Source organism: Mandrillus leucophaeus, unplaced genomic scaffold, assembly GCF_000951045.1.
Source record: "Mandrillus leucophaeus isolate KB7577 unplaced genomic scaffold, Mleu.le_1.0 Scaffold643, whole genome shotgun sequence".
NCBI lineage: Eukaryota > Metazoa > Chordata > Mammalia > Primates > Cercopithecidae > Mandrillus > Mandrillus leucophaeus.
This window is the reverse complement of record NW_012106953.1, coordinates 1,571,008-1,590,480: the sequence shown is the minus strand read 5'-3', so window position 1 is coordinate 1,590,480 and position 19,473 is coordinate 1,571,008. Positions and strand designations below refer to the sequence as shown.

Sequence of the window (19,473 nt, the reverse complement as noted above, 5' to 3'; positions counted from 1 at the left end):
GCAGGTGATTCTAATACATTGCCAGTGTGGAAAACTTAATCTAGGCTAACACTTCATCGCAGGTGATTCTAATACATTGCCAGTGTGGACTGCTGTGGTCTCATAGCTGTGTTAAGTGTCTATCTAGATTGTTTATTTCTTTTGTTACATTAGCCTTTGACAAAGCAAAATTATTGCTATTTGGCCTATATTATCTCAGTTTTTGCAAAAATGATGCCCTTAAATTGTAGTTTATTTTTATGCTTTCTGTTTTTATACAGAGGCCTAATTGGGAAACTGCCTTGGGAATTTGTTTTGATATCTCTGGCAAAATAGTAGTTAATATTGTTAAATGTGTCACAGAATGTCTTTCACCCATAGATTGACATAAATTTCTGCTGAATTTAGCTACAAGGAAAATTATTTATAGAAAAAATTATGTATGCTCCTTGTTTGTAAGTAAATGCTAACTACGTAACTGCATGTTTCTCTTTAGCTTAGTAAAACACTTTAGTCAAATTTATATCTGAAGGTGGAAATATACTCATCTCTAATTTCTTTAAGTACTTTTATTATTACATGAACTCAAGTTAAATATTATGTGTTGTGTTTAAATGTATTGATTAGATGTTTTAAGCCCTTTTGGGAAGTAGGAAGAATAATACACTAATCCATGTGGTTGCCCATTGTTTTTTGAAAATGACATACTTGGCCGGGTGCCGTGGCTTATGCCTGTAATCCCAGCACTTTGGGAGGCCAAGGTGGGAGGATCACTTGAGCCCAGGGGTTTGAGACCAGCCTGGGCAACATAGTGAGACCCCGTCTCTAAAAAAGAAGAACTTGTTAAAATAAGTAAAAATATTTAAAATGAAAATGGCATACTCCATTGAAGTTGGATGAAAGGCCATTGTGCTATCTGTAGTTCACAATAAACATATAATGGGTCTTACTAAGTATCTGTAGTCATTTCAGAGTTGCTCTTGTCTCCAGTTATGCCTTCTAGGTCATCATAGGCCCGATACCTTTGCCCACAAGCGGGCAATTTCATTCTTCATATGATATCCAGATAGTAGTTTCCTAACCAGCTATAGTTATGTCATCCTGCATCTTTAAAAAAAAAAAAAGTAATTGTCAGCTGGGCGTGGTGGCACATACCTGTAATCCTAGCTACTTTGGAGGCTGAGGTACCAGAATTGCTTGAACCTGGAGGCCGAGGTTGCAGTGGGCCAAGAATGCGCCACTGCACTCCAGAGTGGGCAACAGAGTGAGACTCCATCTCAAAAGAAAAAAAATAAAAAATAAACAAAAAACAGTAGTTGTCTTTGGTGAGTCCTGCTTAATATTGCCATACTTCAGTAAACTGTTCAGCAACTCTTGTATATCTTGCTGTTGGCCATTCTTCATGTATGTCTAGCCTCACAGAGAGCGGGGGTTGTGGAAAAATTCACTTTAGCATCCTGATAATCTAGTTATGTTCTGTAATTTTATTCTTGTTGGGTGTGGTCTGATTCTTATATAAGTATGACTTTATAGGTAAAATATATAGGTAAAATAATGTACTATATAGGTAAAATAATACTGTAGGTCAGATGTGATAGTAAGAGTAGTCCTGAGTCTCAGAACTGTAACGAGTTACACAGCAGAATTTGACATTATATTGGTAATAATCTGCCATCTTAGTCTGGTTTTCCATTTTTCAGTTTATACACTAGTATAAAATGCACTGCTTTAGTGGGTTTCTTTGATTAGTTTGTATTATGCATAATCAAATGGTAAGCTATCCAGTGCCAAATAGGTGCTCAGTGAACATCTAAATGAAAGAATGTTGACAGAATGTTCACCACTGGTCTTGTTTGTTGTTCCCATTCAAAGGATTAAAAAGGATTCCTTCTGTTGAATTTGGCCTGAACACTTGCAATTTCAGGTCTAAGTTGTAGTTATTTTTATGGGAGACTCTGGACATCTTGAGCTGATTTTACTGGCTGTATTATCTGTTCTGTGCCCAGTCCCATACATAATGAGGTTATTATGTCCTCTTCAACTACCTATTTATCCATCTGCTACTCTTGTTTACTTTTGCCCCTTTTGCTCTAACTTGTGTTGTTAGTCGTTTTATTTAATATGTATTCTTGTCATCCTTCATATACCCTCAGGCTTTAGTTATTCTGGGTACCATACTTGTTTATCCCAGATTATTTTGGTTTTATCAATTTCTAGTGTATAATTTCATTAGCATTGATGAGCATCTTATATTTACATTTAAATTCCATTAAAAAAATCAAAGGGGAGGTACACATACTCAAAGTAGTTCTCAACTGATTGCATTTCTAAATTGCATGCCTGCCTTAAAATTATCATCATTTGAAAACAGCAATTCCTGGATTTTTGTTTCCATGGATTTTGATTATACTTACAGCCTGAAGAAGTAGAAGAGTTTCCTAGATTTCTAAAACATATTTTGTTGCAAGCTCTCATCTTTAGGTTTAGCCTCAAGGTCACTTAAGAGTGATGTGTTGGAGGCCAGGTGCAGTAGCTAATGCCTGTAATCCTAGCAGTTTGGGAGGCTGAGCAGTTTGGGATGGCTTGAGCCCAGGAATTCCAGACCAGCCTGGGTCACATGGCAGAAAACTGTCTCTGCAAAAAAATAAAAAGTTAGCTGGGCATGGTAGTGCATGCCTGTAGTCCCAGATACTTGGGAGGCTGGTGTGAGAGGATCACCTGCGCCTGGGAATGTTGAGGCTGCAGTGGGTTGTGATGGTGCCACTGTATTCTGACCTGGGCAAGACAGTGAGACCCTGTCTCAAGAAAAAAAGGGATGGTAGGAAAGATGCTTTTATGTTGTTTTTCTAGTAGTGGTGATGGATTTGTGTACAATCACACATTTTTACCCATTCCCTTTGTCACTCTTGGCATGTCTTCTGAGACAGCTGGCAAGATTAGAGGTAGAAATGATAGCTGTAAAACAGAATAAAGCTACCAGATTGAACCTACAACCTTGGCATTATTAGTAGCACCTTGCATCAAACATTGAGCATATCAGACTAAAAATTACTTATTTTGGATTTCATTAATTAAAAGCCCTCAAAGAACTAAGTTCTCTTAGATAAGAACCAATATGGGCCTGAAATATGTAATTATGTAGCTTTTCAGAAAGGACATATTTAAAGAATGCAAGTTGATAGTGAACCTGAGGCTGGGTCCTGTATATATCTGTATTTTTCCTTTTTTGCTGTTATCAATAATTTCCTATTAGTGTAGATCAGTAGTTCCCAAAGTTTGATCTCCAGGCCAGTAGCATCAGTATCTCTTTGGGATTTGTTAAAAATGCAAATTCTTGGGCCCTACCTTGGACCTAACTGAATTAAAATTTTAGGGGTGGAGCCCAGCTGTTGGTGTTTTAGCCAGCTTTCCAGGTGATCCTGATGGGCGCTACAGTTTGAGAACCACTGCCTTGGATCTTTTGCCAATTGGTGCCTTTTGTAATGCAATCAACGTTATTTAAAACTAAGTTAGGGTCTATGGTAGAGGTACTGTGAAACTATTACTTGAAAGCATTTTTGTAATAAATGTTGACTAAAGTAGTAAAAGGTAAAAGTCATCTCTGGTCGATTTATTAGATTTGATTTCTAGTAAACTTCCTAAGGCATTTTTCTTTCTCAGTCATGAGTACCACGAAACAAGAATATGTGTTTTAGGCTTTTTCTTAAAAATAGATTCTTAGTGAGAAAGATTAGTGGAAACAAGCATTTAAAAAAGGTACAGTTGACCCTCAAACCACATGGGTGTGAACCGTTCAGATCCACTTTTATGTGGATTTTCTCCTGCCTCTGCCACTCCTGACACAGCAAGACCAACCCTTCCTCTTCCTCCTCAGCATGTGCAATGTGATGAGGATAACAAACTGTATGATGACTCACTTCCACTTAATGGGTAGTAAATATGTTTTATTTTTCTTGTGATTGTCTTAATAACATTTTTTTTTTCATTGTTAGAGTTCGGTTTATTGGCGTGCAGCCTGAAATATGTTTTGATGGTCTGTTTATGTTATCGGTAAAGCTTCCAGTCAACAGTAGTCTATTGGTAGTTAAGTCTAGGGAGTAGTTTGGGGAGTCAGAATTATATGCGGATTTTCAACTGCATTGAAGGTCAGCACCCCAACTCCTATGTTGTTCAAGGGTCAACTGTATTATGAAGAAATAATTCCAGGAGGCCATCACTTGAACCCATAAAGTTTGGATTATGCCCAAGGGAAGGAGACACCCTGGATACAGATGACCAGAAAGCAGTAAGTTTATTTTGGAAAGCTTCCAAGTTAATGCTATTGTATTCAAAATCACCAGAGGCAAAGATTGCATGTGATTCAGGATTTGAGTAATGGAAATTCTCCAGATTTTAGTGTGGAATATTTTTCCTTTGTAAGGAGAATGGTTTTGCATATGTAAAGTACTTGCTACCTTTGTGTCTACTGTATGATTTAGTTAAATTGGTAGATAATAATTAAACACTATTAGAGGTGATAGTCAAGGATAGGCAGTGATTTTAAAAACCGCTTTCCACAGGAAGTCAAGTTAAAAACGGAACTGTTTAAAAAGATAAGGTTGGTACTAGATTATAAAAATAAAAAGGACTAGGAAAGATGCCTTCTTGAAAATAATAACTTCAGTTCCCTTTCCTGTAGCTTTATTACGCAAAACTAGTTATGCCTGTCCCTCCTAATATGTTTCTATATAGGTACCAATGTTGTCTTTAATATAAACTGTTAATAAGCAAGCTTCATAATTCTTCCCTTCCCCAAGTACATAGGACCTGTGGCCTTAATCACTGGTGAATATTCATTCTTTCAAAGATTCTTACTTTGTATGAATAACTCTTGGTCTCTTTAAATATTTTTAGTCTAGAGTAAGTAAGAGCAGATGCTGTGTATTAAATATATTAAAAATTAGCTGTAAAATATATTTTAATTAAAAATTTAAACACATTTGGAAAATTCTTTTTTCTTTTTTTTAAGTTATGCTTTAGGCTTAGCAGCGCATAACAGAACATCCACACTGACAGTAGCTTAATATAAGAGATGTTAAATTTTTTGTTTCCACATGAAAGCCTGGAGATAGTCAATACAGATCTAATATGGTGGATCTGAAGTATCAAGGACCCAGATTGTCTTACATTCCAGGGTTACCTCATGAACCAAAATTATTGTTGGAACTCTAGCTATTATATCTTCAGGAGGAAGGGAAGAAGAAGACCATACTCTCTCTCTTTAAAGGATACTTTTTTTGGCAGTCACATGTCTTGTTTTTAACCTTACATCCAGTTGGTTAGAACATGGTCCCATGGCCATACATAGGTAAACGAGAGGCTAGGATAGGCAGTCTCTTCTGTGAGGCCTTTGTGCTGAGCTAAATTTGGAGGTTCTGTCACTGAGGAATAGGAGAGAATGGGTATTGGAGTCATAGCAGCTTTTCCCCTTGTGTACAAATGAATCATTTAAAAGAAAGAAAGACATTTTCCACCTAAATTCTGCAATATTTCACTTATGCCAGAGACACCCTTAGAGTTGCAAATGCAGTTACCAAAATAGGAAACACACTGAAAGAGAGGAGGTAATATATTGTTGCAGACCAAAGAAGAGAACTGTGGCTTGGAGCACTCTGAACTCTTGAGTTTAGGTTTCTGTTTTTTTGTGTCTTGTCTTGGGTTAGATTTTTATAATCTTAGTCTGGAACCATAAAATGAAAGTGATGATGGCAAGATCATTAAGTGATGGGGAAATAGAAATCAAATGAAGAATGGGTTGATGTGCTGTTTTATATTTCACTTGAAGAGCTCAAGGAATTGCATGGTAAAGTAGTAGTGGTAATGACGTTGATAGTCTACTCTGCTTACTTCCAGTTTGACGTCCATTTCCAAGCCATGTATCCATGTATTTTATCCTATTCCTGAATGTTGCATCAGGTTCTACTTAGGTATTTTCTATCATTTTAGTTGTAAGGATGTGGTTTCCATAAGGGAAGTAAATCTGACCATTTTAGTTTATGAATGCTTTTGCCAATATTCAGTTTGTTTTCATATCCTTGACCTAAACATTTTATAAAAAATCCAGAGACATCTGTGTCTTATATATTCTTTTGTCACCTAACTTAAATATTAATATTTTAAGCATATAATTTCAAACCTAAGGAGTTTAATAATTTGGAAGTGAATAGAAGAGCATATGTATGTAAGTCTCCTCTGGATTGATAAAACATTTATTCATCAGGCTCCGAGGATTTAATAGGCATTAAGTCAGAAATATATCCATTTCTCTTCTTGGCAGAATTGCTTTTACTGATAGCAGCAAATGAGCAGTTGCTGAGGTAGGGAGGAGGCCATGTCTGGAGGTTATGCATTAGCAAAAGGGAAAATAACTGGCTGATGATGGGCTGGTGATTACAAGCCTTAATATTCTTGAGCTGAGCCAAGAAGCCCAGCAAAGCTCAACAATAAAATTGTGTATAATACAGATGTTCTCTGTTAACAATATTAGATAAAATTCTTCTATTATAAGCAAAGGCATTGCCTCAAAATAGAAATACCCAAGACAAGCCTTGCTTTCCTAGTGGTAGACAGTTATAGCAATAAATTAGTAGTATTAATATTAAACACAACAATAATAATATAAATAGCACAACATTTATTGCATGCTTACTATGCTGGGCATGGTGCTACATTTTTTCTATGCATTTTCTCATATAATTCTCATAACTGTATAAAGTAGAGAGTGTTAATGTTTCCATTTTACAGAGAAGAAAACAGAAGATTAGAGAGGGCACCTTGACATGTGAATTCAAGTCCATTTGACTTCAGGGTCTGTGCTCTAAAGAACACACATGCCTGAAGATCCAGTGCCCCAGGTGCAGACCAAAGCTTTGTAGTTAGAGGGCAGTCCCAGGGCAGGTTGATTGGGTGGTAGTGATGAGGACACAAGTTTCCTTGACCTGCTATTTTGCTGGAGAAGGATAAAGATACACTATACATTGACCAAGTGAGAGTGTTCATATTTGGAGGGAATTTTCTTTACCTTTGAATGTTTTTTTTTTCCTTCTGATAGAGAACAGAATGATTTTTTTTCTTTGCTTGATGATTAAGAGGATAGTATCATTTCATTCATTACCTGATGATTAAGAGGGTAGTATCGGTAGTATCATTTCATTCAAAATAACAGTTTTACATTTTGAAGACCATATAAAGTATGAAGCAGGTAATTGCCAAAGCCTCCTCCCCACCAATCCCTGCCCTGCAGGCTTTGCACAATGATTTAGAATTCTTCAGGGTTCCTTAAATTTCTGAATTCCCCTAAGTTCCTTTGTGTTTATTTACAGTTAATGTGTTAAGAGCCATTGACATTTGAAGATCATCAGAAGTGAAGATAAAACATCTCAAAAATTATAATGTAAGTGAATGGTAAAATGCAGATATAAAAATAGACAAAAGTTAATATTGCCAGCAATATTTCTGGATTATATATTGTCCGAAATGAAATTTGCACATGTGAGTAACCAGTAACTTCAAACTTTCCATTTCCAAGTCCCTGTCCTTAAAATTCTGTGTTCTCTTCTACTTGGGGAAAAGAGTCACTAAGTTTTAGTCATCCAGTAATTTTCCATTAGAATTCTTTTGGCATCCATGTTCTGTTTTCTTCCTTTTCTTCCTTAGCACTTTGCAGTTTGACTTGAGAAGCGGATGACAAGAATTCATGTTATATGCAAAATGTTACAGATACTAAGGTCTTTGCTTTCCAGCTATTGATGAGTGTTGTGTATGTTATTCAAGTGTAATTTTACTACTGTTTTGTATGTTTCTTAGCCAAAAATATGACCAGTTAGCTAGCCGCCTGCCTTCCTCCCCTTTCCCTCTTCTTTCTTTCTTTTTTTCCCTGCCTCTTTCCCTTCCTTTCTTTCTGTAAATAATTGTTTAACATCTACTGTACCCTACACACTGTGCTAGATTCTGAATTCCTAAAAGCTTGGTGCTGAAATGAATTATATCTTTTTATACTCTTAGAGGGATTAGAGATCATCCAATTAGTGTTTTTCAGCTGTGGCTGAGGACCACCTGTATATTTCAGTCAACTGTGAACTTGGTGAACATTTAACTTCCTAGGTTTCAGTGTGGACATTCTGAATCACTGAGGTGACGTTAGGAATCGGCATTTAACTGTTGGAGAACCACCGATCCAGATGCATTTGGATGCTAGTCTAGTTTCAAAAGTTTTCAGATGTGGAAATAGATCTAGAGAACTCTAATAATTTACTCCAAAGCACAATAAATGTTAAGAGGGCCAGGAAAGGTGGTGGTTTTCCTCTGAGGTTACAGAACTATTGAGTGTCAGAGATGATCTCCTAATTCCCAGTTCTAGACTTTACCATGTAGCATCATGATTTTTTTTGCAGGGCCGTATAGCTTCACTGTGTTTCATGTCTGTAGAACCCTCTGCTTATACCATGTATAAGATTATAACCAATCCATCACTGTTTCTGAAAAAATAAGAGGACATATGGGTTATGTAAATGAAAAACGTACTGTTTCTTCATTTTTAGTCAGATTTGTGACTCATTCTGGTTTTGAAATCATTGGATGATAGACTTGAAGGAAAGAAAAACCATTTTTTTTTTATCCGTGATATTATTCCTACCTGGATTTAAGTTTTATGCTTACGAAAATGAGGATCTGATTTCATTTTTTGAATGAAATAGTAGGTACAAATTTTATAGTGTTTTGCAAACAGTAGGTGCTTGATAAGCATACTATGAGCAGTTTACTGTTAAAACTTTTCTTCCTTTGGATTCTGTGAAGTATGCTAGTTAGGAGTGATTTTATTTGCTTCGTACAGAATCTGATGCTTTATATACCAACCCAGAAACTTTAAATAATTGAAATAATTTTACTGTATTTATAATACTATATTTTATAGTTGGTATTCATAAGATCTCTGAGGGACTGAAATTTATAAAGTATTTTTGAACTCTAAGAGATTTAATTTTAGTATCGAGTATATTTTATATTGTATTGTGTATAATATATTGATAGTTACTGATTTGTCACTTTATATTAGTAAATCTCGTTTATCTTAATTTTGGAAATACTCTGTAATTCTCAAATTACTGGGAAGTTTAATGATGCAGTGCCTTTTTTTAATATTTCAAGGCACATTTTAATTATATGATTTTTAAAAAAATCATTTTAAAATACCACATTGATTTCTAAAAAATTTATTATATTTTTCAATTATAAATTTTCTTTTCATTAAAAATTTTTTTGTTCTTTTCATAACCATGGAATCAAAATTGTACATATAATAGCTCTAGAAAGGAACTTTATCTGTTATGTGGTTTTCTAGTTTATGATTTCTAACAACTGATCTGGTAAATAGGAAAGAGTATTCAAAATTAGGGAGAGATGTTCTTGGCGGGCATGGATCACTGAGTAATGTCAATATTTTGATTTTTAGCTTAACCTTTCTGGACTACAAAGAGAAAGACGTTGAATGCTCTACCTTTCCTACTGAGAGTTTTAGCTTAGTAACTGGAAAAAAAAAAAAAACCCACCTGTGTTAACTTCATTTATATGACTTAAAAGTTTGTGGAGAAAAGTTGTATCTCATTACATTGAAAGGATAGTGAAAGATTAATTGTATAATAATCAGTTTTGCTTGTCTTGGAAAAACAAAATATATCTATCTAGATAGCAAAAATAATGGATATGACTTTCTAATTTAATTTAATGAATTCAGGTTTGCAAGGTGGGATGAGAAAATTACATGACAGATCATTTTTCAAGATAAATTTCCATGTTTTCTATGCTTGTCCAAGTAAAATTGTTTGTTGAGCGAGTGTTTAGGGAATACATCACCTTCTCTCTCTTAGTGTTTCTGCCTATATACTTTAGTTTGGGATGGAAGGGTTAATTTCAGAGTTCTAATAATCTGACCAGTTTTCAGTTTAGTTTGAGTCTTCTCTCAGTTAAGTGATATTTAAATAACTTTTTCCCTCTAGGCTACTTATAAATCTGTGTGTTTTCATTTGAGCTATCATCTGAATTTGAATTGGAGGTTTTTGAAGAGATTCTGAGAAGCTCCTTAAACGGGATGCTGTGGCTGTGGGATTGGTGCTGGAATTCAAGGTCCTTCCTGCCCTCCAGTCCTCACCCCTGTCTCTCAGGGACACATTCATTTTGAGCAGAACACTTTGGCTTTCACCTCTTTATTTATTTAAATTTCCCGATAAGTTCTTTGAAGAAACAATACTCTGGAGAAAAAACAGACCTATGTAAACTGTTTTCTATACAAACTGGTTGTTCGGACTCTGCTGCATTATGAAATCATATACCTGTGTTTTATTTTGGGAAATGTAATTGATAGACCTGGAAATAAATTGTTAACTGTGTCCAGGGTCACATGTACCTCAAAACCTTGGGATTTTCCAAACTAAGTGCCAACATGCACCAGTTGGAAGGCTGTCCCAGAGCTCAAATCCCCTTTGTTTCTCCGAAGAATACAAGTTGTCTCTCATGCCATGATGATCATTTATATAATCTTTTTTATCTTATGAATTGGTTAAGTTTAATGCAGGGTTCTGGCTTAGCATTTTTAAACATAATTAAAAATTGTAAATTAATTTGTTCTGCGGGGATTGTTTTTCTGTTTTGAGAATCCTGCAAATATTCTGACAATAAGTCTTTTGTGTCTCAAATGTTTTATACACACTGCAGGCCTTTTATTATTTTTTTTTTAATAAAATCTTCAACAGAATGACTAATAGAGCATGAACAGTGCTTATGACACTATAGTGCATTGTGTAAGTATTGAGAGCAAAATTTGCATTCCTAGAAAAGCTTGTTCACGATCAGAATATAGAAGGCATTCTTTAATGTTCTTGGGCAAACATGCTGTGTATGTGCTCAGGACATTACTTACAAGAAAATAACTTTTTAAAAAGAACCTTTTCTTTCTACGGAATATTGAAGAAAAATTGAACTGGCAGCAAGAGTGAAACAGTTTAAGGCAAGTGGTTTAGATCTTATTGTAATGACTATGGTCAGTAGAAATACAGCCTCTCCTAAATCCTCTAGAGGCATTTGTTTACTAGGATATATGAAAAGATGGATGACTTGAAGTTTCCAGGTTGTTTTCACTTGAAGTATATACTGCTGTTATGTTTATCTGCATCCTTAATTTTCAGAAATGCTTTTTCAATTTTTCAAGAAATATTTTTGTTGAATTATATTAGATTCTGTTCATTACTGTGAAGTACTTTCAGGTGTTGCTGTGATTGACAATAAAGTAATGATAATTCCATTAACAGTCTGGCAAATCAGGGTGCCAGAAAGGGTCAATACTTTTCTAACAGTTACACTGAAAAATACTGGTGGTGAAATTGGTTTTGTGATTGAAGTTTTGGGTCTGTCTTCTGATTGAATATATTAAAAAAATCACATAGGGTGTGTGTGTGTGTGTGTTTATATATATATATATAAAAAAAAATTTCTCCCCAGTATTTATGCTTTGTATTATGTGATTCATCAGTTAACTAAAACTTGTAAGTTTAAAAGTATGTATATTTAATTTTCCTAGTGCACATGAAGACATTTTACATTACAGAGCTGAATGAAAAGTACTTTTAGGGCCTAGTGCTTTGCTTAATTTTAATTTAATTGGTGGATGCCTTTTTAAAAATGGACTTCCTATTCTGTTCTTGTATTTCCACAATGCTATTTGTTGAACAGTTTCTACCAGTTCAGTATTTAACACTAAGTACTTTCTACAGATCTTGCTTTTTGATCCTTCTTTAAAGATTTTGATCCTTATTGCAAGATTTTGTAACGTATCATTATCATTTTATAAATAGAGAACCTCTATCCCCAGTATTTAGTACATCGATGATATCAGTAAATGTTTGTGGAATGGAGGGGAGGTTAAAAAAAAAAAAAAAAAAAAAAGGAGACTTAGGAAGTTCCTGCTCTGGAGAGGACAGGAGGGAAGATGGCTGAGGCCTTTAGTTGGAGGTAGAAGACCTCAGTCTCCATCCTTCCGAGGAAGCTAAGGTGGTGGTTTGAGGTGTGGCATATTTGGATGGGATAAGTGAACCCCTGCTATCTGGAGAAAGCTTTTTCTGCCTTTGCAGCATTTAAAGGGATTCTTATTATAAGTCCAGAGTTTGAGTCAAAATATACTTCTGTAGTAGGTACCAAACTTCATTTGTTTAGACATAATTTTAATTTGAAAGTTTCTTAGGAATATTTGTAACTAAAAACAAACTCTAAATGAAACAACAGCAAAAAAATAAACAAGTGACGAGAGCTTTGTCTCATTTATTGATTTTATTTTGAAAAGCATATAGAGAGTAATTTTACCCCCTACCAATAATTAGTTTGTATAACTTTGTTCACCTAAATGCTACACTTTGAAATGGTGGAACTTTCGAGACCAAAAGGGTAGAGCATTGCTTTTAAGAATAGTGTAGCAAAGGAAAAAAAAAATCCTTTGTTATAATAACAGCAGAGAAAAAAATGTGTGGGAATGACTAAGAATCAGCTGATGGGATTACTGTTTTGATCTTGTGGTGGAAAGAAAACTCTCTCTGGCTGAGTTGGTGGCAGGCCTGTTAGAAAACCAAGGCAGACTAGTGCTGTACTGTATTATTCTGTTGCTATAAACCTAAGTCCTATTATTTCATAGGCATGTGTATATGTGCATATTCCAGAGTTTTGGTTATACTCTGATAAGTTTTGTTGTTTTTGAGAAAATATTTTCTTTATCACCACTTCATTAATTTCTAAGGGTTCCAGTTTCAATCTGCATATAGGTAGCCCCTTCACAGCACCATTAATTGAATAGAGTCCTTACCCCGATGCTTGCATTTGTCAACTTTGTCAAAGATCAGATGGTTGTAGGAAGGCAGCATTATTTCAGGGCTCTCTATTCTGTTCCATTGGTCTGTGTGTCTGTTGTTTTTGTACCAGTACCATGCTGTTTTTGCTATTGTAGCCTTGTAGTATAGTTTGAAGTTAGGCAATGTGATGCCTCCAAATTTGTTCTTTTTACTTAGAATTGCTGTGGCCATTTGGGCTTCTTTTTGATTCCAGATGAATTTCAGAGTAGTTTTTTTTTCTAATTTTGTGAAGAATATCATTGGTAATTTGGTACGAATAGCATTGAATCTGTAAATTGCTTAGGGTAGTATAGTCATTTTAACAATATTGATTCTTTGTATCCATGAGCATGGAATGTGTTTCAATTTGATGCATCATCTTTGATTTCTTTCAGTAGTGTTTTGTAATTCTCATTGTACAGATCTTTCACTTTTCTGGTTACCTGTATTCCTAGGTATTTCATTTTTTTGTAGGTATGAATGGGATTGCATCCTTGATTTAGCACTCAGCTTGGATTTTGTGTATAGAAATATTACTGACGTTCGTACATTGATTTTGTATCCTGAAACTTTGCTGAAGCTGTTTATCAGATCTAGTAGCTTTTGGGCAGAGACTGTTGGGTTTACTAGGTATAAAATACATTATCTGCAAACAGATAGTTTGACTTTCTCCCTTTTTATTTGGATGCTTTTTATTTCTTTCTCTTGCCTAATTTCTCTTGCTAGGACTTACAGTGTTATGTTGAATATGAGTGGTGAGAGGGGGCATTCTTGTCTTTTTCTTAAGGGGAGTGCTTCCAGCTTTTACCCATTCAGTGTGATGTTGGCTGTAGCTGTTATTATTTTGAGGTATGTTCCTTCAATGCCTAATTTGTGGAGGATTTTTAACATGAAGCGTTACTGAATTTCATCGAAAGCCTTTTCTGCATCTGTTGAGATGATCATATGGTTTTTATTTTCAGTCTATTTATTAATTGATTTGTGCCCATTGAACCAGCCTTGCATCCCAGGAAGAAAGCCTACTTGATCATTGTAGATGAGCTTTTTGATGCACTGCTTGATTCAGTTTGCTAGTATTTTGATGAGGATTTTTGCAGCTATGTTCATCAGGAATATTCGTCTGAAGTTTTCTTTTTTCATTGTCTCTCTGCCAGGCTTTTGTATCAGAGTGATACTGGCCTCAGAATGAGTTAGGGAGTCCTTCCTCCTCATTTTTTGGGGGGGAATAGTTTCCATAGGAATGGTACCAGGTCTTCTTTATGCATCTAGTAGAGTTTGTCTGTGAATCCATCTGGTCCTGGGCTTTTTCTGGTTGATAGGCTTTTTATTACAGATTCAATTTTGGAACTTGGAATTAGATCTTCAGGTTTTCAGTTTCTTCCTGGTTCAGTCTTGGAAGGTTGTATGTTTCCAGGAATTTTCTGTTTCTTGTAGGTTTTCTAGTTTGTGTCTGTAGAGGTATTCATAGTAGTCACTGAGGGTTTTTTTGTATTTCTTTGGGGTTGGTGGTAATGCCCCCTTTGTCATTTCTGATTGTGTTTATTTGAAGCTTCTCTGTTTTTCTTTATTAGTCTAGCTAATGGTCTATCTTAATTATTCTTTCAAAGACCAGCTTCCGCTTTCATTGATCTTTTGTATGTTTTTTGTGTGTCTCAATTTCATTCAGTTCAGCTCTGATTTTGGTTATTTCTTCTGCTAGCTTTGGGGTTGTTCTTGGTTCCCTAGTTCCCCTGGGTGTGATGTTAGGTTGTCAGTTTGAGTTCTTTCTCATTTTTCGATGTGGGGGTTTAGTGCTGTAAACTTTACTCTTAGCACTGCTTTAGCGATGTCCAAGAGATTCTAGTATGTTGTATCTTTGTTCTCATTAGTTTTAAATAATTTCTGGATTTCTGTCTTAATTTCATTGTTTATTCAGGAGCAAGTTGTTAAATTACCATATAATTGTATGGTTTCAAGTGATCTTCTTAGTATTGATTTCTATTTTTGTTGCACTGTGATCCAGGAGTATGGTTGGTATGAATTTGGTTTCTTTGAATTTGTTGAGTATTGTTTTGTGGCTGATTCTGTTGTAGATGGTAGAGTATGTGCCATGTGCATATGAGAAGAATGTTGTTTTTGGGTGGAGAGTTCTGTAGATGTATGTTAGGTCTGTTTGATCAAGTGTTGAGTTTAGTTCTTGAATATCTTTGTTAGTTTCTTGCCTTAGTGATCTAATATTGTCAGTGGGATGTTGAAGTCTCTCACTATTATTGTGTGGTTATCTAAGTCTCTTTGTAGGTCTCTAAGAACTTGTTTTATGAACCTAGGTGAGCTACTGTGTTGGATGCATATATATTTAGGATAGTTGAGTTTTCTTGTTGAATCCTTTACCCGTTTTATAATGGGTATAATAATATAATGCCCTTCTTTGTCTCATTTGATCATTGTTGGTTTTAAAGTCTGTTTTTTTTTGTTTTTGAGACAGATTCTCGCTCTGTTGCCTAGGCTGGAGTGCAGTGGCACTATCTCGACTCACTGCAAACTCTGCCTCCTGGGTTCAAGGGATTCTCATGCCTCAGCCTCCTGAGTAGCTAAGATTACAGGCGTGGACCACCACACCTGGCTAACTTTTGTGTTTTTAGTGGAGACAGGGTTTTGCCATGTTGGCCAGGCTGGTCTCAAACTCCTGGCTTCAAGTGATCCACTTGCCTCAGCCTCCTGAAGTGCTGGGATTACAGGTGGAACCACCATGCCTGACCAAGTCTGTTTTGTCTGAAATTAGAATAGCAACCCATAGTTTTGTTTTGTTTTCCATTTGCTTGGTGGGTTTTTCTTTATCCCTTTACTTTGAGCCTATATATTATCCCCTTATTTTAGTGCAAATATATCTGGCCAACTATTTTTATTACTGTTGTTTTTAATGTAATGGATGTGTTGTAAATGCTAATCTCTAAAAGAGTTCTGATTTTAGTTTAGAAAGATTTCTTGGTAAACAAGTATTTATTGAGTCTGTGTATTTTACCAAACTAGAAAACATGAATTTGCTTGAAAACATTAGCAAAGGACCAGTTTTAAATAGCTATGAATTAAAGATGAATGTGCTGAGGGAGGCATATATCCAGGAAGAGTGGGAATAATCTAAAAAGTCTTCCTAAGAAAATCACTTTTGTTTCTTAGCCCCATACATATTTGTTTTTTGCTCTAAATTTACATCTTATGCATTTTAACAGTAACTTCATTCTCTGCATTTTAGCACTATTGTCAATTACAGGATGCTGGTCCCCTTTCCCCAACCTGCATTTTTGTTTTTAAGCAGTGGTGTGTGTGTGTGTGTGTGTGTGTGTGTGTGTGTGTGCAGGTGTGTGCTTGTGTAAGAATATCACACTTTAGACAGTATTTTCGCATCAGAGAACTGTGAGGACAAATGAGATCATTAAGGAGAGGAGGAGTACATAGAGAAGGTAAGTTCAAGGACTGAGTGAGTTTAGGGGCACTCCAGTATTATGAGGTTAAGGAGGTGAGAAGGAACCATTACAGGAGACCTGAGAGGACTGGCTAGGGAATAGGAGAAAAACCGTGAAGAGTGTAGAGGTCTAGAAGTCAAGTGTCGAAAGTGTTTCAAGGAGGAAGGTGTGATCAACTACGTTAAATGCTGCTGATAGACGAGGAGGAAGTATTAATAGGTTTAGCAAAGTGGAGGTTATTGATGACCTTGATAAAAGCATTTTTGTTGGTGTGGTGGAGGCAAAGGCCTGACTGAAGTAGATTTAGGAGAGAATGAGAACTGAGGAATTGGAAGCACTGCATATATATTACCGGAAAGGGGTCCTGATCCAGACCTCAAGAGAGGGTTCTTAGATCTTGCTCAAGAAAGAATTTGGGGCAAGTCCATAAAGTGAAAGCGAGTTTATTAAGAAAGTAAAGGAATAAAGAATAGCTAGCTACTCCATGGGCAGAGCAGCCCCAAGGGCTGCTGCTTGCCCATTTTTGTGGTTATTTCTTGATTATATGCTAAACAAAGGGTAGATTTTTCATGATTGCCATGGCATTTGTAAACTGTCATGGTGCTTGATGGAGTGTAGCAGTAAGGACAACCAGAGGTCACCCCGGTCACTATCTTGGTTTTGGTGAGATTTGTCTGGCTTCTTTATTGCATGCTGTTTTATCAGCAAGGTCTTCAAGACCTGTGTCTTGTGCAGACCTCCTGTCTCATCTTGTGACCTAGAATGCCTTAACCTCCTGGGAATGCAGCCCAGCAGGTTTCAGCCTTATTTTACCCAGCCCCTATTCAAGATGGAGTTGCCCTGGTTCAAACACTTCTGACATATAGACATCTCTTTCAGTGAGTTTTGCTATAAAGAAGCTCAGAGAAATGAAGCACTATTTGGAGGGATGAAGATGAGAGAAATAATACTTTGTTTCTGTGCTAATTAGTGAGATTGAGTAGAAGATTTTATGATGCAGTAACTGGAGGGAAAGAATTTGCTGGAGAGATTTTCTTGTGTAAACAAGAGAGGATAGAGTTTAATGAGGGTTTCTGTTTGTTTGTTTTTTTGTTTTTTTTAGATGGACTCTTGCTCTGTTGCCCAGGCTGGAGTGCAGTGGTCTCAGCAAGATCAAGTGCAGTGATCTTGGCTCACTTCTACCTCTGCCTTCCGGGTTCAAGTGATTCTCCTGCCTCAGCCTCCTGAGCAGCTGGGATTACAGATGTGTGCCACCATGCCCGGCTAATTTTTTTGTATTTTTAGTAGAGACGGGGTTTCACCATGTTAGCCAGGATGGTCTCAATCTCCTGACCTTGTGATCCGCCTTCCTCGGCCTTTTAAAGTGCTGGGATTACAGGCGTGAGCCACCATGCCCGGCCTAATGAAGGGTCTTTAGATGGCAATATGGATGATTTATCCATAGTAAGAGAAGGCAAGGCAGAATATACGTGCACAGATGCACACAGGTTATAGTTGAAGAGCTTGTGGAAAATCTGTGTTTGCTTCTCTATTTTTGCGTGAAACAGGAAGTTAGAACATCTAGGAAATTCAGGGTGGAGAAGATGATAGAGGGTGAAGAAAGCAAAGAACATATGAAATAGTAATCTAGCAGAATGAGAGAGTGTATGAACTAGAGAAATGTTGTGTAATATCTAGGCAGTATTAAGGGTCTAGTTGAGGTAAGTGGCCATGAATTCAAAGTGAGTCTCTGTGGTGGTGTTTTTTTTCTGTAGACTCATTCAACTGTGTGGGTACAGGACTGGAATAGTCAGAAAGTTGGCTTTAAGCAGCTTTCCGTTTGACAAGGAAGTACTATGAAGTAAGCAAGTGCAAGGGAATGATTGTAATAAGAGGCATGGAATTTTAAAAGCTGGGAAAAGGGAGATGTGAGAACATGAAATAGATACTCTGGAGTGTAGTAGGAACAGTGGAGGTTTTGGTGAAATTGAACAATTCGAGGTGTTGGTTGGGGGTACTAGAGAAAAAGAGCTGGTGGTTAGACAGTAGAGTGTTTGAAATTTAAATCAGGGAGTGATTACAGTTAATTGGTAATGCCATTCCAGAGGATATGATCATTGAGGTGAATGACTGAGGTAGAATGGAAGACAAGATCATTGCAGAAGAGGAATTCAATTAACTGAATGGCCAAGGTGTTTAAATGCTCATTTATGTGAAACTGGGATCAGTAAGAATTAGAGCAGTTGGTAGTACTGGAAAGAATAATGGCAAGCCTGAAGCTAAAGCCTTAAGGAGTGAGAGAGAGTGACTTAGAGACAGGCAAATGTTGTCAACAAAGAGGGTGGTATATGCTGTAGTCTGATGGCATGAGGTTGAATACTTGGGGTTTTTAGAGACAGAGAGGTAGAAGAATCTGAAAATGGCAGTGAGGGACAAGGCTCAGTTTCCAGGCCTAGTTGTGGGAGAGGAATATTGGAGAGAAAATAAAAGGGCTTATTTTTCTGTCTGAGAAGGCTGTTGGGGAACAGTGTCCTCAGGTAAAAACTAGGCTTCAGTAAGCATAAAAGGTAAAAAGACCATTTAAGAAGAGCTAGAGATAAAGGTCATTTTGGTGATGATTAACCTTAAAATTCAGAAACACAGGAATAGGGAGTGAATGGTAGGTAGAATCAGAAGGGGGATTAGAATCTGGTAGTTCTGACTATTTGTGAGAACTGTTAAAAATAGAGATAAAAGGTATAATGATGTTAACTCTTACAGTCTTTAATGTGGACAGTGGTAAGACTGTCCATGTTAAAATGCAAATGATGTTGAGGGGAGGAAAGGGTAAGGTCGTGCAAGGGACAGTTACAATCTGGGGCCTCCACTTTACTTTTGCTAATGGTATTGCAGAGACTGACAGAGAGATGGAAGGACAGTCTTACTTCATCAGAGCACATGGATTTCCAATGCCCTTTTTATTATTATTTTTTATTAATATAAGTTCTAGGGTACAAGTGCATAACGTGCAGGTTTGTTACATATGTATACTTGTGCCATGTTGGTGTGCTGCACCCATCAACTCATCAGCACCCATCAACTCGTCCTTTACATCAGGTATAACTCCCAATGCAATACCTCCCCCCCACCCCATAATAGGCCCCGGTGTGTGATGTTCCCCTTCC

General features: G+C 36.4%; 1 protein-coding gene across 4 annotated transcripts in view; it reads left to right on the top strand.

The window, feature by feature from the left end:
* MTMR2 (myotubularin related protein 2) overlaps positions 1-19,473 on the top strand; it is an 85,700-nt gene that overhangs the window by 2,411 nt on the left and 63,816 nt on the right. For 3 of the 4 annotated variants that reach the window (XM_012000945.1, XM_012000946.1, XM_012000947.1), the window contains exon 2: positions 7,341-7,411. The exons of the other annotated variant lie outside the window; for it this stretch is intronic. The gene's annotated coding sequence lies outside the window, so the exon portion shown is untranslated. The remainder of the gene's footprint in view (positions 1-7,340; positions 7,412-19,473) is intronic. 4 annotated transcript variants of the gene reach the window in all.